Source organism: Leptopilina heterotoma, unplaced genomic scaffold (genome assembly GCF_015476425.1).
Source record: "Leptopilina heterotoma isolate Lh14 unplaced genomic scaffold, ASM1547642v1 Lhet_510, whole genome shotgun sequence".
Lineage (NCBI taxonomy): Eukaryota > Metazoa > Arthropoda > Insecta > Hymenoptera > Figitidae > Leptopilina > Leptopilina heterotoma.
Genome location: NW_025111111.1, coordinates 953,990 through 973,149, shown reverse-complemented (window position 1 = coordinate 973,149; position 19,160 = coordinate 953,990). Strand labels below are relative to the sequence as shown.

Below are 19,160 nucleotides of genomic sequence, written 5' to 3'. Positions count from 1 at the left end.
AAGAAACCAAAAAAATAGAGTGCTTTATCATTAAATCATTTGGATTTATGGCGTTCTAAAGTCAGATTTTAGCAAAAAATATAGTAAAAAAAATTTTATTTTAGTTTTTGAAAAATAAAAAGTGTTTTGTGTATCTAACGCATATATATTACTCAAAATAAATTGAAGTAGACTAAATTCTGAGTAAATCCGTCGTTGAAATATCATTCTATCTCTAATAGGATTGGAGTTACGATTTTTATAAAATGGCCAAGTCAAAGTTCTAAAATGTCCAAGTTGTGAAATGTAAACAAACAAACACTTTTCTTACAAAAATGGAAAATTGGAGTGTTAAAGTTTTCAATGAAATCATTACTAATTAAAATGACCTGTAAAATAGCATTTTTGACGCGTCGCGAAAAATAAGCACTTTGAGTATATCAACCGCACTGACGATGAAGAGGTCCCATGTCAAAGATTCGACCTTCAAAAAATGCTTCACTATTCGGTCTGTAATGAAGCATTTTTTCGCGGTTCCCATTTGCGTAACTAAATATAAATTCACAATTTCTTTATGAAAATGGTGAACTAAAGTATCGAATTTTTTTTTGGTTTTCTTCAAAATTTTATACTCTTTAATTCTTCTATAGGTCATTTTAGGTGTATATGTACTGGGAGAGAGTATTATTCAAAAAACTCCATTTCTTACCCGTCTTTTACTGTTTTGAATAAATTTTTCTGGTATAAAGTTACTTAAAGATACTCAGTACCTAGCACTTATTTTCTGATATCATTTTTAATGACTCAAGTAGATGTGGCGATTATTTTCACTCATTTTAGGAAAAATATGTTGATTAACCTCTTTTAAAAATGTTAAAAATCAATTTTTTTAAAAAACGGCCCAACCGATTTTTTTTATTTTATGTTTAAAATCATCAAAGGGCATCCCAGAAACAAAAGCAAGAAAGAACCGATCTGGGCAAGAACATCTGGGTTGAAGTTAATTAAGATTAGTGCTATAGCACTAAATTAACAATGTTTAAGCCTTGTTTGATCGTGGGCAAACGATGGGATCTATTTATTTTGAAATTTTTAATTTTTATATACACAGTGAAAACGGTAGGCCTAACTTGCCATTTGACCAAATCACAATTTTACACAGAAAGAAGGTTAAGTTTGGAGAGGCTCAGTTTGAAAACACATTTGCTGTGAAAAATTTGTATGATTTTGTCTAATGGCAAGTTAGGCATTTGGCCACCTTCCGGTTTTGACGCCGTTTTAAAAAGTCGTGACATATCTATCAAAATTTAGTTACTTCGTGACGTATGAACGAACTTATACGTCACGATCTAACAACATTTTTATAGACGTGTCACGACTTTTTAAAACGCGGTCAAAACCGGCAGGAAGGCATTAAAGCATCAGGGCGTACAATGGAATAGGGTCTTTAAAGTTTCGGAAGACACACTGTGAAAAGAAAGGTACTAATTTAGTACCAAAATTGGCACTAAATCGTAATTTGGTTCTATTTTAGTACCGAAATCAGCTCTAATTAAGAACCATTTTTATAGGCACCCTAGTTGTTTTTACAAGGTTTAAAAATAACATTAAAATTATATTTCATTAAGATATTTTTTAATTGAATGTGATTTTCATAAATATATGGAATAACACCAATTTATTAGTGTCAAAGGTTTTTTCACTATTGTTTACTCTAGGCGTGGTAATTTTTTTCATTTTTAAATTTATATATTTTTCGAGAAATCTGTATGTGAATTGAAATTTAAATATCTGCCTGACCAAGTTGGTTTCCTGTACCAGTTAGTCAGGAGTATATTATTTTCGTTAATTAATTTTATGTCTAAAAAATGTATTTCATTTTTTCCAATCTCCATGGTAAATTGCAGTGTTGCTTCCTCATTATTGAATTCATAACATACAGTCAATTTTTGTCTATTTATGTCATTTATACAAAAATCGTGGCCTAATTTTAAATTAGCAATACATACAAAAATATAATTTATAATAGCAGAAAAAAATTATAAAAAGACAAATATCACCGGCGTCACCAACTAATGGTTCGATTGTGATTTTTTGACATATTTATAAATTTATTTTTATTATATACCTAATCTTTTAGTACTTTATGTACGAATGGACACTGCCCCACAGTGGAGCCAAATTAAAAAAACCCGGAGATTAGACCAAAATGTGAAAGTTTTGAATGGGGATTTTTAGACTTACAGTTGGTTGCTCTGGGTCGTTGTGAAGCTTTTTTCACTTATAATAGGTCCCCAAATCTATTACAGCAGTGCATATGTCAGTTTAACATAACCCTTCGTGTTAGTGCTTAACATTGACTTTAAAATACAGAAAAATAAAAGTGAGTTTTCATTGCTTGTTATTTTTTATAAAAGCGTAAATTTTATGAAAATAAAATGGAAGACACCCCAGAAAGTAAGTAAAATATTCTTATATTAATTATAACTAGTCATAATATATACGTATATAATTAATAAATGTATTAGAGGCGAGCAGTAAAGGTCATATCATCTTTTAAAATACACTGATATAGGCGCTACTTATTTAGCGCAACGCACAAAAACTCGTAGCGCAAACTTCAAAAATTTTTTTCTTAAAAACATCAAAAAGCACTTCTTTAAAAATTTAACCACTTATTAAGGAAGGTTTAAATTTTGAGAAAATAATTTTTTTAGAAAACTCCATGATGTCCTTAGCATATTTTTTTAACAATAAAAAATTATTGTTTAAACAAATTATTGAAAATTTAATTTTTCTTAACTTTTTTTTTAATATTATAAAAAATTGACATTTATTTATTTATTTTCAGTTTCTGATTTTTTAAATCTAAATATCTTGCAAAAAATTTTTTTTTTGCAAAACTGTTTGGCACAGTTATTTAGTACCCCAAATACTACAAAATTACAAACTTTAAGAAAAATCGGTGATCCACCATTTACTTTTCGTATGAAACTGCCCTTGATATAAAAATTACTTCCTCATAGAGGAAGTATTGTAATACCGAAATTTCTCAAGTTCGATTTTTTGACATATCTTTATGTTATTTGACCTCAGGAGTTTAAAAATGACATTTTTAAAAAATGTCATTCCGTATGTGTGTGTGTGTGTGTGTGTGTGTAAACATCACATTTTCATAAATATCTCGAAATCATAAAGAGCTTTTGGGTTAAATTTTTTTTAAATTGTAGATCTCACCTGCGGACACAACGTTTTTCGTCCATAACTTTAAAAAAATGTTAGGACACCTATAAATGTTTTTCCATAATTTTGTAGAGTTTTTTTAGACGCATCTTTTGAGCCCTAATTAAACATTTTTCGTCCATATTAACCGGAGTTATTAAGCTTTTAAAAATAAAAAATTTTGGAAAAAAGACTTTTTTGAAAATTTTGTTGAAAAACGTGGAAGTAACTTTAAAATTATCGTTATTAACTTGTACAGCATTAACAAACGCTTCGATTGACCTATTTTTGAACATAATTCGATAATAAATTTCGAAATTATTGGTATTTTAAAAACCAAAAATTGTGAAAAATGACATTTTCTCAACATTTTTGTTTGAAAATTTTTGTTTAACTATTAGGGTAATGTCACATTGAGTGGACCGCTACTTTGAGTGGACCACCTGAGTTTTTAAGTTATCTGACAGCGGAAACGTTAAATAAATAAAACGAATAGCACACGGAGAGAAATCTGTTGCTATTATTGCTTGCAGAATCTTTACAAATTTTATTAGTCACTGCTGAATAGAATTTTAGCTTGAGGTTATAATAATTTATATACAAAATCATCTATTTAATGTAATAGAGAGTTCGATGCAATAAAAACAAAAAGCAGCTGCTAATTTTGCACGAAATCTTTATTATAAATATAAAGAGAACGTGCTATAAAAGTATTAGATTCTTCTTATAAGAATCGCTCGAACTCCGACTGATTTTCAGGCGGACTTTATACAACACAATCTTACTTGCGTGTACGCACATATAACTCACACACACATATATTTCTCTGGATGGTTTCGAGGAACGGAACGCGTACAAAGCGGTGACGTTTGCAATAACATAACCTAACAATTTTCACATGTTGCTTATATATTCAAATACGAATAAAAATGCAATAATTTTTAAATAATATACTTACTATTAAATAAATATTATCTTTTTATAACAGCAACAAGTATTAAATACTACATATAATATATAATAATGTTTTACAGGACAAAGAAATATCAAATATATATATATATATATATATATATATATATATATATATAGAGAGAGAGAGAGAGAGAGAGAGAGAGAGAGAGAGAGAGAGAGAGAGAGAGAGAGAGAGAGAGAGAGAGAGAGAAATATATGTGTGTGTGAGTTATATGTGCGTATACACAGGTAAGATTGTGTTGTATAAAGTCCGCCTGAAAATCAGTCGGAGTTCGAGCGATTCTTAAAAGAAGAATCTAATACTTTTATAGCACGTTCTCTTTGTATTTATAATAAAGATTTCGTGCAAAATTAGCTACTGTCTCTTATGCTTATTGCATTGAAAGTATTTTTACAATAAGTATATGAATCGATGCTAAAAATATAAGAGAAACGTTAAGCAATTTAAGTAATGTGCTCTTTCGAGTAATATTAGCAGCAGATTTCTCTCCGTGCAGCACCGCACCTAGAAACAGTAAGAATTTATGTTCCGCGATAATCATACACGTTATTGTTTGATGTAACGCATTTTTAAGAACACAAACCAAAAAAGAAGTCGCTCTTACTAATGAGTAAAGTGATTCGGAAGCGTAAAAGTAGGGCAAAATTTAAGTTTTAAAAGGTAACTTATTTTTTTCCTACTACTTTGGACATTGGAATTGATTGTCTTAGTTTAATTAAGTGATAATTTTGACTCAAAAAAAAATTTTGGTGTCTGCCATAAAAAGTTGCATGTCACCATGAGTGGACCACTGTTTATAACCATGATTGGACTGCCTGTTTTTTATATTTTTAATGTCAGTTTACCATTTTTATGGAAATAAATTGACAATAAATTGGTTTGAAACTGTTTTATGTTCTTTATTAATTTTTTTGTGATTTTGATGTGATATGTGCCAAAATTATTGAAAATGGTTTCACTTGTAAACATTGCGACACAAACATGGTCTGAAGCTGCATAAGCATGAATTTTGTTTCAATATATCAGAAATATTAAATACATTAAAGAATGTAGAATAACTTTTACAATTTTTTAAGAGTGGTCCACTCAAGGTTACACTTTTTTCATTCCTTAAAAATGAGCTATTTTTTAAAAGTTGTTTTTTCCAAATAAAAAAAAATCAATGCTATTATGGTATAAACACTTATCTAGGGATCTAAACTAAAGCTTGAAATAGAAACCTCCGATTAATTTGCTGTCAAGAAGAATTTTTTAGAAAAAAAGCTTAGGCGGTCCACTCAAGGTGACATTACCCTAAATTATTGTAACTATCTTGTAGGGTATTTAAAAATAAATTGATTCACCCAAAATTCAATCACTTTTACCATATTTCTAAAAAGTTATTCATATATTTCTATTATTTTTATCTCTATGAGGAAGTAAAGTGTTCATGAAATGAGCACCAAAATTATAAAAAAAATATACAACTTGGCAGAGGTTTTTTAATTTGTAGTATCAAATAAATAGTTATTTGTAGCAAATTCGAATTATTTAAGTCAAATGAATGGAATAATTGGATCTAATAAATATTGCTTTAAATCAATTAGGAAAATTACTTGATTCAGTAATGCATGGATTTTAATTCAAATAAATATTTATTTGCATCAATAAAATAATTTTTTTAAAATAACTAAATATTTATGGGACACTCCGCACGTCAACACGGACAGAGCTCTAAACAAAAATTGCTTTGATAGATTTAAACGTTTTAGGGCTTAAAAGATTTCCACATTCATGTACTTTAAGATGGCGATGGGCGTTTTTTGCAAATTTTCATTTCCGATGCCAATAGAGCTGTTAAAAGTCAAATGGTCCAAAAATTTCAAAATACTTTTATGAATTAAAAGCAAAAAACGAGGTAAATTATTCTGTAACTCATTCTTTAACAGTTTTTTAAGGTCCCCGAATATAAATCTAATAATAATAATAATAAATCTAATAATCTAATCTAAAGTTTTTTTTTAAATCTAAAATGTCGGATCCAATATGGCGGACAAAATTCAAATTTTATCAGATTCGATTAAAACTTGTTACTCGGTGGTTTTTAGGGTCGCTGATTACGAATCTACACTACCGGTCAAAATTGAGAGACCATCCATTTTCAGGTGATTGAAAAACATTTTAAAACATAAAATGTATGGAATCTAAAATATTTTGCTTTTTATTTTTTAAAAGATGATAAGATTTTGAAAAGAACAAGATCTTTTAGAAGTCATTTAGCTAATATTTTATTTAGATATTTTTAAAAAATCGTCATTTTCAATGTCTTACAAAAATTTGAATAACTTTTAAAATAATGAACGCTTTTTAATGATCTTAAGCTTATTTTAAAGGTCATTTGCTACACTATAAGAATTACTTATAGGCATGAACGTGTAATTTTTTTCTTAGAAAATGCAGGCCGTCAAACTTGGACCAGAAAAATTCAAAAAATTTGGAACAATCTTTCTGTACTAAAAACTATTTTACAAAATATGTAAAACTTTATATGGTGTAGATTTTATAAGAAAATTTAATAAAAAAAATACGTTTGAATTTTAAAAATTATTTTTCTGTAAATAAGAATGTTTCAAGTGTTAGTGTTAGTGTTAGTTTTTAAAAATTCAAATTGGCGGATCCAATACGGCGGTCAAGGTTTTAAAAAATTCATTGGATTCGCTTTAAATTCGTTACTCGGGAGTTTTCGTGGTCACTGATTACGATTACGGTGTTAGTTTTTAAAAATTCAAAATAGCGGATCCGATATGGCGGTCACGATTATGAAAAATTCATTGCATACGCTTAAAATTTGTTACTCGGGGGTTTTTGGGGTCGCTGATTACGATTCCGGTGTTAGTTTTTTAAAATTTTAAATGGCGGATCCAATATGTCGGTCATGGTTTTGAAAAATTCATTGGATTCGTTTAAAATTTGTTACTCGAGGGTTTCTGTGGTCGCTGATTACGAAACAGTTATTAATTTTTAAAAATTTTAAATGGCAGATCCAATATAGCAACTCATTTTTAAAAATTCATTAGATTGGTCTGAAAATTGTTAATCTGGAATTTTCGGGGTCGCTGATTGCTATAATCCGATGTTAGGTTTTCAAAATTCAACAAAGAGGATCCAATATGGCAGACGATTATTAAAAATGATGTACTTCGAAAATCTGACTTCAGAATCGTGATCAGCGAGCTGAAGAATCCCTGAGTAAGAATTTTTAGAAAAATTTATCCACTATTAATATTTTAAAAAAATTTTGGCGGACATTTTGGATAAAAATTCATGTATTTTAAAAATCTGACTTCAGAATCGTGATCAGCGACCTCAAAAACTCCCGAGTAAGAATTTTTAGAAAAATTTATCCACTTTTTAAATTCTGAAAGATTTTTGGCGGACATTTTGGATAAAAAATTATGTATTTTGAATATCTGACTTCAGAATCGTGATCAGCGACCCCAGAAACCCCCGAGTAAGAATTTTTGCGAATATACGTTAAGATGTTTTTATTGTTTGAACCATCTGTTCCAAGTCTGTGTGGAGTGGTGTGAGGGGCTAGAGGGTGTCTGATGAAGATTCCCTTTCAGACCACAGACTTATTGCATTCAGAATGGAATCGAAAGATCGGGAACATAAATGGGGACGTAATCCTAGGAGTACTGATTGGGCTTAATATATTGAGGACCTCAAGGCTTCCATGGAGTGCTTCCCCTCCTCTTATGGAACATATGAAGAGTTTAAACTCGCAGCGGAATATCTGCGAGATTCGATTATCTTGTTACGTCTGAAGATATAACATAGTAAAAAAATAGTTAATAATAATTATTAACTAGATATTTGAACCTAGACTCTAAAGTCCAATAGTTCGGGAAACTTTTAGTCTAAAGCTTAATTAATTAAATTATCTTAAATTTGAGTATATAAAAAAAAGGAAGTTTAAAAGAAAGAAGAAAAGAAGCTAACGGAAGAGAATTGAAAATGTATAGCCTACGCGCTTAATAAAATAAGGTTAGCAACTATACATTATCAAAACCGCGCGTTTTTCCTATTCAAAAATTCAAGTGTCATCATGAAACTCGGTTGTACAAGTTTCTATTTCAGACGAAAAAAATGTAAAGAGTAGAAAAAAGTAAACTTGTGTAAAAAAAGAAAATGAATGAATGTAAACGAATTAATTAATTTTATAACATTTATTCATTAAACTTACTTTTATTGTTGTAATTTGAATTTTTCGGCAAACAGAATAGGCAGCAATATATTTCGTCGTTCAATTTTTGATAATTTCTCCTCAAGATTTTTTTTTGTAGATTGTAGAAATTTTTAAAGTATTTTGACTTTGTAAAATTTGTCAAAACTTGTTTAACTTTTTTTTTAACTTGTTGAACTTTGAAAAACTTGTTGAAAACTTTTTAAAACTTGTTGAACTTGTAGAAAACTTGTTTGACTTTTTAAAACTTGTCAAAAACTTGTCATGTAAAAATGACTTTTTAAAATTTGTAAAACTTTGAAAAACTTGTTAAAACTTGTCAAAAACTTGTTTGACTTTTTAAAATTTGTAAAACTTTGAAAAACTTGTCAAAAACTTGTCATGTAAAAATGACTTTTTAAAATTTGTAAAACTTTGAAAAACTTGTTAAAACTTGTCAAAAACTTGTCTGACTTTGTAAAACTTGGTATTAGAAGAAATGAGAGTAGTTATTCTTAAAAATTCAAAGTTGAGTGTGTTGTTGTGTTGATGAGTAGTAAAAAAAGAAGTTATTGTAGTTGCAATTGGTAAAAAGAAAAGTGTGTAGAGTGTAAAAAAAAGTAGTGTGTAAATTGAAAAAGAAATGAAGAAGAAGAAGAATGAAGAAGTGTGTAAGAGAGTGAGTCTTTTTCCAAGAGTTCAAATTTTTATAGTCTTGTCCCCTCTAAAGTTTTCCAAATTGGGGGTTAAATTTTCTAGTGGAAGAGTATGGGCATGGCAAAATTCGGTTTTGTCGAATAGAAAAAGAAAGAGGCGTAAAATCTCATTATCGAGGGTCTTATGATTGGGACCCTTACTTTCGTCCCTCCGATAGTTGCCAAAATTTACGTGGGCGTTTGAATTTGAAAATCTTTAGAGTGGGATAAAACTTTAGAGTTTTTTCAAAAGATGGAGACACTGTTAGGTTTTCCGTAAAATTCAAAGTTTTAAAATTCAACCTTTTTGAAAAATTATCAAAGATTTTACGATTAAATCGAATAAAAAATCTTATATAAAAATTAGTACAATTTTTAACAAACAATTTAAAATTAGTTAACTTAAATTATTTACAGTAAGCCTTAAAATATACAGTAATTTCTTATTTTGATTACAATTAGTATTTATTATTAAAAATGATCGAATATTTGTATATTACTAATTTTAGTAACTAAATTTGAAATTTTGTGAATTATTAGAACTAATTTAATTTCATCATTTTAAATTAAAATTGTTTAAATCTTAATTTTGTAGAGTATTAGTATTAAACATTTTATTTTTACAAAATTTAGTAAATTAGCATTTATCATTAATTTAAACAATTTTATTATTTTGCCATGTTGAAATTAGTCAAAGGATTATTAAAGTTCTAAATTTTTAATAATATATTATTAAAACAATGAAATGATTGAATTTTACTAATTAGTAATTTCTAATTTATTTTAGAATTTATTTTACACACGAATAGAAGTCATGAATAGAATTAATATTTTATTGAATATATTTATTAAAGGTAACGATTGTTTAATCAAATTTTAAACTTTATTGTTAATAAAGAAAGAAATTTCAATTATTTAAATGTTTATAAATTTAATTGATCGTTTGGTACTTATGAGTAAGAGAGAGAAAGATAAATTAAAAGAAATTTCAAATCTCATTAAATAAATGAAATCGCATAAAGAGTAAATAATAATAAAAAAATTGGTTTAAAAATTAATATTTTCCTCATGCAATAAATTAATAATTGTTGCAAAAGCAAGAAAAACACAAAATTCATTTTTAACATAATTTTTACAAAAATAAGAGAAAGTCATTAAACAGGCGAATTTTGGGTTTTTCCCGTTTTGCCGTTAACCGATCCTTATCTTGCGACGGGATCTGTCCACTCAAATTTAGACTGAAGGGTCCAGATTTTTCTATGAGATCGCTCTATGGTTTCCAAATAAGTAACGCATTTTTAAATCTATTTGCTAACAAATATTGATTTTTCTCTTTGAAAATCCTAATATGATATTTGACAAAAATTCTTTCTTCGAGAGAAATAAATATTTGTTATTTTCAGAAACAAATTTTAAACTCTCTAAACTTTTTTTCAAGTTTATCAAACGAGAAAGAGAAATTAAAATAATGAAAAAAAAATTTAGGAGGAAGAAAATTAATTCTGACGTCACACCCCCATAGTTAAATGGTTGCTTATAGATAGTAACAAAGTGATATCGGAGAAGCGACCACAGAATGTACATATGTTTTAATATTTTGATTATTAGGTATCCCAGTTTAGGTTTCGTTGTTTGAGAACTGACACATGCAGACAAATGGTATCGTATAAAAAAAAGGTTGAAGAATCCTTTGGAATATTTGACTTCAATAGATGTAGTTTTCTCTGAAGTAGGTGTGATAATATAGAGTATAGTGTAGTTTTAGTTTGATCTTGTTGATACGATTGTTGTTGACGTTCTTGATTGAAATTTGGTGGTTGACATCAGTCGCACTGAATGATGGGTTGTAGAACTACAGATGGCTCCTAATTTGTTCATCGGACATCTATAGATTATGGACTTTTCTATCATTTTAATATATTAAGAGACGATAAAAACTGGTACAACTTCTGCATTGACTGTGCTCACAAATAGGGAATGCATGCCACAGCTCATCCCAGGAATTTTCTGCAATTTCTCGACTACTTCTTTGTTGAAAAGGGTCCTATAACGCCTTCACTTGAAGATAGTACTGGTTGTCCTCTCATTGATTTGGCCGAGTCGTTGAGTAAAGACGGTTGTTTTACGAGAAACTTCATTTATTCCCGCAAAAATTTAAACTTCTCTTTGGAATATAAATTACCGGTTAATATATTCCAAAGTATTTGATGATGCTGGTACAAGTACAGCAGGTGTTTGTATTTCCACAAATGAAGTTAGGATTTTGTAGTATTTTTCGATGATTTTGTGGTATGATGGTATAAGTTACACTTAACTTCTATTCCCATGATCTTCCAGATGAGTGTCCTTGATATCAGGTAGTAAGATCCATTATTTCTGCTCACTTCAACTTCTATGTAACACGTTCCTCCATGTTGAACCTTTATTTCAACAGATACACATTTGACTATCTGAGTCACCTCTGTTACAACTACTGCACTGTAACTTGGACCTTACAAAGATATATAAATATATAAAGAACATAAATAAATCGTTGATTGGTATTTGAAAATATAAATAATTTATCTTCCAGTAATAATTTGTTTCAAGTCGCAATTGAATGAGCATTATTGTTAACATATAGATTTAATATTCGATAAAATTGGACGTATACATTAAATTATATCTTTTAAATTTGTATATATTCTATAAAAATTCGAAGGAAAATTAGTGTTGTAGACAGTGATGATATTCTTAGTTAGTATGAATTTAAGTTAATAATAATGATAATATAAAAATAAATTTTATCTGGAACATATGCATTCTAAACTTTTATAACATGATTTAAAAAATGTAATGTTTGTATAGCAAAAAAAAAGTGGATTTTTTTTTAAAATTTGACATTATAATAAGAAGAAAATTTTAACAATAATTATTTTAAACATTTGACGTTTACGCGGTTCAGACAATTTATTCTCAAATGTTAAATGATGATTTGTGTTGTAAGTTTTTGTATTCCTTGTTAAAGATTGTGATGATTGTTCTTCATTGGTTCCTTACAGATTTTTATTTACATTTGTGAATTTATACAATATTAAAAGGTTTTCCTTGACCTACATTTTTTTAAATTTATATGTATATTGTAGATTAATATAAAAATTTGAATACATAGATTGATCTGTAATATAAAAATCATATTAAAAGACATCCTCTGAATCTCATAAAAAAACGTGTATATAAAATAAATTTAAATGAAACAAGAAACATTTATTTAATTTCTTTTTAATTTAGCTCATTAATCAATTATATCCTCATATTATTACAATTTATTGAATACGAATTTATCAAAAGTTTGAACTGTTCGTTTTTTTTATTTTTCCATTTCAAAATAATCAATTTGAATAAAATAATTTTTGTTTTAAATTTGTAATTTACGTTGTGTCTGAAAGTAATTGAAACTTTATTTGTATATAAATGCAACCTTGCCTGCACAAACTTTATGTTGTGTCTGAAAGTAATTGAAACTTTATTTATTAACAAATGCAACCTTGCCTGCACAAACTTTATGTTGTGTCTGAAAGTAATTGAAACTTTATTTATTAACAAATACAACCTTGCCTGCACAAACTTTATGTTGTGTCTGAAAGTAATTGAAACTTTATTTATTAACAAATGCAACCTTGCCTGCACAAACTATTTACTTACAATTAATTATTACAAGAGAAAAAAAATACCTTATTAAACTTGAGAACACAAATACAAATAAATAATCAAAATAACAGAAGAATTATTTATTACAAGCATTGCTACGCGATAAAAAGAAAATGAACCTTAATTTATGAATGCTAATATTTTAGGATATGCAGGACTTTTTTATAAATGCACCAAGCTATCACGGTGATTGAAACAAAATAATAACTAATTATTTTAAATATTTATATTAATAAAATTATGTATTCACATTTAATACGCATTATTTGTCTTTTATATTAAACACAAAATTATATTATCTTATACAATTTCCGAATTGACTGTTTCTATTTTGTATTAAATTTCTTTTATTTCAAGAGAGGAGGAAAAAAAATTTGTTTTTCTTTGAAATACAAAAGAATTATCTTTATCTAGAAATTAAAATTATATGAATAGGTTGAAATGGATTGTATGGAAATAATTAGTTGTAAAAATTTTTTATTAAATTGAAATAAATGAATCGTAATTGCTTATTTAAAATTTCGTAAAAAGAAATAATTAAAATATGATATAAGAATCGCATAGTTAATGTATCAATATTTTTAATATATGCGTTTATTTTACTTTGAAAAATCATATTAATCATTTGAATTTTCCCGGAATCGTTATTTTAATATCAGTACAGATATTACCCATTCTAAAAAAAAATTAGTTTTATTTTCTTGTGTTTGCATTTCTATAAAAAAAATTTTTTCTTTTTCTTTTTCATTTTTTTTTTTGACTATATATGATTGATTTATAATTTAATACTGCATCTTGGTATTGTGATTCTAAAATCATTATTTTACAAATTTTCTAAAAATTATGAAATTTTTATTTTTTATTCAGTACTGAAGTTTCATATAAATTATAAAAAGATACTTTTTTTTGATTATTTTTTTGGAATGGATTTTATTTTTACTGACAACGAAAATTAATTTTAGTACAATAAATCATTCATTAAATGTAAATAGTTTAATTTTCAGCGTTTAGTAGGCTTTATAGAAAAAAAAATGTGTAGTTTGTTTAAATTTTTAGTTTTTAAATAAGCATTCCGTTTTTAGTAAAATTTAGTTTTCTGTAGACTTTTAAAATTGTTCAGTTTTTACTAATTTTCATTTTTGTTTTTAGTATAGTTCAGTAAAATTTAATTAATTTTAGTAAACTTTAAAATTTGTTTCGTTATTTAGTAAAATTTTTGTTTTTTTTATTTTAGCTTAGTCTACTAAAATTTAGTTTATTTTAGTAAGCATTTAAAATTGTTTAGTTTTTTTAAAAATAATTTTCATTTTTTTTGTTTAGTTTAGTAAAATTTACTTTATTTTATTAAACTTTCAAAATTGTTTTTCTTTTTTTTTATAATTTTCATTTTTTTTGTTTAGTTTAGTAAAATTTAGTTTATTTTAGTAAACTTTTAAAATTGTTTAGTTTTTAGTAATTTTGAAATTAGTTTTTAGTTGAGTTAGGAAAAATTTAGTTTATTTTAGCCAACTTTAAAAATTGTTTACTATTTAGTAATTTTTAGTTTTTGTTTTTAGTTAATTTTGGTAAAATTTAGTTTATTTTAGCAAACTTTAAAATTTTTAGTTTTTAGTAATTTTGAAATTAGTTTTTAGTTGAGTTAGGTAAAATTTAGTTTATTTTAGCCAACTTTAAAAATTGTTTAGTTTTTAGAAATTTTGTTTTTAGTTAAGTTTGGTAAAATTTAATTTATTTTAGCAAACTTTAAAATTTCTATTTTTGAGTAATTTTGAAATTAGTTTTTAGTTGAGTTAGGTAAAATTTAGTTTATTTTAGCCAACTTTAAAAATTGTTTAGTTTTTAGTAATTTTGAAATTAGTTTTTAGTTGAGTTAGGTAAAATTTAGTTTATTTTAGCCAACTTTAAAAATTGTTTAGTATTTAGTAATTTTTAGTTTTTGTTTTTAGTTAAGTTTGGTAAAATTTAGTTTATTTTAGCAAACTTTAAAATTTTTAGTTTTTAGTAATTTTGAAATTAGTTTTTAGTTAAGTTAGGTAAAATTTAGTTTATTTTAGCCAACTTTAAAAATTGTTTAGTTTTTAGAAATTTTGTTTTTAGTTAAGTTTGGTAAAATTTAGTTTATTTTAGCAAACTTTTTAAGCTAAAATTCGGTACACATTTACATTTTCAATTGTAGATTTAGAAAATATTAAATAAAACCTTATTGGTGGTCATATTTACGAACTAGAAAGGAATTAAATTTAATTTTTTCGAAAAAATGTCAAAAAATGATTTTGTCCCCATAGTGAACTTCTACATATCGTCACCTATTGGGCTAAAATTCTGTACACACTTATATTGTCAATTGTAGATTTAGGAAAAATTAAAGAAAACCTTATTAGTGGTCATATTTACGAACCAGAAAGCAATGTAATTTAATTTTTCGAAAAAATGTCAAAAAATGATTTTGTCCCCATAGTGAACTTCTACATATCGTCACCTATTGGGCTAAAATTCTGTACACATTTACATTTTCAATTGTAGATTTAGGGAAATTAAAAAAAAACCTTATTGGTGGTCATTTTTACGAACAAGAAAGGAATGAAATTTAATTTTTTCAAAAAAATGTCAAAAAATGATTTTGTCCCCATAGTGAAGGTCTACATATCGTCACCTATTGGGCTAAAACTCTGTACACATTTACATTTTCAATTGTAGATTTGAGAAAAATTAAAAAATACCTGAATGGTGGTCATATTTACAAACTAGAAAGGAATTAAATTTAATTTTTTTGAAAAAATGTCAAAAAATGATTTTGTCCCCATAGTGAACTTCTACATATCGTCACCCATTGGGCTAAAATTCGGTACACACTTACATTGTCAATGGTAGATTTAGGGAAAATTAAAGAAAACCTTATTGGTGGTAATATTTACGAACTAGAAAGGAATTAAATTTAATTTTTTCGAAAAAATGTCAAAAAATGATTTTGTCCCCATAGTGAACTTCTACATATCGTCACCTATTAGGCTAAAATTTGGTACACACTTATATTGTCAATTGTAGATTTAGGAAAAATTAAAGAAAACCTTATTGGTGGTCATATTTACGAACTAGAAAGGAATTAAATTTAATTTTTTAGAAAAAATGTCAAAAAATGATTTTGTCCCTATAGTGAACTTCTACATATCGTCACCTTTTGGGCTAAAATTCAGTACACGTTTACAATTTCAATTGTCGATTAGGGGAAAATTAAAGAAACCTTATTGGTTGTCATATTTACGAACTAGAAAGGAATGAAATTTAATTTTTTCGAAAAAATGTCAAAAAATAATTTTGTCCCCATAGTGAACTTCTACATATCGTCACCTATTGGGCTAAAATTCTGTACACATTTACATTGTCAATTGTAGATTTAGGGAAATTTAAAGAAAACCTTATTGGTGGTCATTTTTACAAACTAGAAAGGAATGAAATTTAATTTTTTCGAAAAAATGTCAAAAAATGATTTTGTCCCCATAGTGAAGGTCTACATATCGTCACCTATTGGGCTAAAACTCTGTACACATTTACATTTTCAATTGTAGATTTGAGAAAAATTAAAAAATACCTGAATGGTGGTCATATTTACGAACTAGAAAGGAATTAAATTTAATTTTTTTGAAAAAATGTCAAAAAATGATTTTGTCCCCATAGTGAACTTCTACATATCGTCACCCATTGGGCTAAAATTCGGTACACACTTACATTGTCAATGGTAGATTTAGGGAAAATTAAAGAAAACCTTATTGGTGGTAATATTTACGAACTAGAAAGGAATTAAATTTAATTTTTTCGAAAAAATGTCAAAAAATGATTTTGTCCCCATAGTGAACTTCTACATATCGTCACCTATTAGGCTAAAATTTGGTACACACTTATATTGTCAATTGTAGATTTAGGAAAAATTAAAGAAAACCTTATTGGTGGTCATATTTACGAACTAGAAAGGAATGAAATTTAATTTTTTCGAAAAAATGTCAAAAAATGATATTGTCCCCATAGTGAACTTCTACATATCGTCACCTATTAGGCTAAAATTCTGTATACGTTTACAATTTTAATTGTAGATTTGAGAAAAATTAAAAAATACCTGAATGGTATTTACGAACTAGAAAAGAATGAAATTTAATTTTTTCGAAAAAATGTCAAAAAATGATTTTGTCCCCATAGTGAACTTCAACATATCGTCACCTATTAGGCTAAAATTCAATACACACTTATATTGTCAATTGTAGATTTAGGAAAAATTAAAGAAAACCTTATTAGTGGTCATATTTACGAACTAGAAAGAAATGTAATTTAATTTTTCGAAAAAATGTCAAAAAACGATTTTGTCCTTATAGTGAACTTCTACATATCGTCACCTATTAGGCTAAAATTCGGTACACACTTATATTGTCAATTGTAGATTTAGGAAAAATTAAAGAAAACCTTATTGGTGGTCATATTTACGAACTAGAAAGGAATTGAATTTAATTTTTTCAAAAAAATGTCAAAAAATGAATTTGTCCCTATAGTGAACTTCTACATATCGTCACATATTGGGCTAAAATTCAGTACACGTTTGCAATTTAAATTGTAAATTAGGGGAAAATTAAAGAAAACCTTATTGGTTGTCATATTTACGAACTAGAAAGGAATGAAATTTAATTTTTTCGAAAAAATGTCAAAAATGATTTTGTCCCTATAGTGAACTTCTACATATCGTCACCTATTGGGCTAAAATTCTATACACATTTACATTTTCAATTGTAGATTTAGGGAAATTCAAAGAAAACCTTATTGGTGGTCATTTTTACGAACTAGAAAGGAATGAAATTAAATTTTTTCGAAAAAATGTCAAAAAATGATTTTGTTCCCATAGAGAACTTCTACATATCGTCACCTATTGGGCTAAAATTCAATACACACTTATATTGTCAATTGTAGATTTAGGAAAAATTAAAGAAAACCTTATTGGTGGTCATATTTACGAACTAGAAAGGAATTGAATTTAATTTTTTCGCAAAAATGTCAAAAAATGATTTTGTCCCCATAGTGAACTTCTACATATCGTCACCTATTAGGCTAAAATTCAGTACACGTTTACAATTTTAATTGTAGATTAGGGAAAAATTAAAGAAAACCTTATTGGTTGTCATATTTACGAACTAGAAAGGAATGAAATTTAATTTTTTCGAAAAAATGTCAAAAAATGATTTTGTCCCCATAGTGAACTTCTACATATCGTCACCTATTAGGCTAAAATTCTGTATACGTTTACAATTTTAATTGTAGATTTGAGGAAAATTAAAAAATACCTGAATGGTGGTCATATTTACGAACTAGAAAGGAATGAAATTTAATTTTTTCGAAAAAATGTCAAAAAATGATTTTGTCCCCATAGTGAACTTCTACATATCGTCACCTATTGGGCTAAAATTCTGTACACATTTACATTTTCAATTGTAGATTTAGGGAAATTCAAAGAAAACCTTATTGGTGGTCATTTTTACGAACTAGAAAGGAATGAAATTTAATTTTTTCGAAAAAATGTCAAAAAATGATTTTGTTCCCATAGAGAACTTCTACATATCGTCACCTATTGGGCTAAAATTCAACACACACTTATATTGTCAATTGTAGATTTAGGAAAAATTAAAGAAAACCTTATTAGTGGTCATATTTACGAACTAGAAAGAAATGTAATTTAATTTTTCGAAAAAATGTCAAAAAATGATTTTGTCCCCATAGTGAACTTCTACATATCGTCACCTATGAGGCTAAAATTCGGTACACACTTATATTGTCAATTGTAGATTTAGGAAAAATTAAAGAAAACCTTATTGGTGGTCATATTCACGAACTAGAAAGGAATTAAATTTAATTTTTTCGAAAAAATGTCAAAAAATGAATTTGTCCCTATAGTGAACTTCTACATATCGTCACCTATTCGGCTAAAATTCAGTACACGTTTACAATTTGAATTGTAAATTAGGGGAAAATTAAAGAAAACCTTATTGGTTGTCATATTTACGAACTAGAAAGGAATGAAATTTAATTTTTTCGAAAAAATGTCAAAAATGATTTTGTCCCCATAGTAAACTTCTACAAAACGTCACCTATTGGGCTAAAATTCTGTACACATTTACATTTTCAATTGTAGATTTAGGGGAATTCAAAGAAAACCTTATTGGTGGTCATATTTACGAACAAGAAAGGAATTAAATTAAATTTTTTCGAAAAAATGTCAAAAAATGATTTTGTCCCCATAGTGAACTTCTACATATCGTCACCTATTAGGCTAAAATTCTGTATACGTTTACAATTTTAATTGTAGATTTGAGGAAAATTAAAAAATACCTAAATGGTGGTCATATTTACGAACTAGAAA

At 26.9% G+C, this 19,160-nt stretch overlaps 1 protein-coding gene across 6 annotated transcripts in view; it reads left to right on the top strand.

Annotated features, from left to right (window-relative positions):
* The window catches only part of LOC122507833, a 701,895-nt gene that overhangs the window by 281,051 nt on the left and 401,684 nt on the right, over positions 1 to 19,160 (top strand). The gene's annotated exons all lie outside the window — the stretch shown is intronic.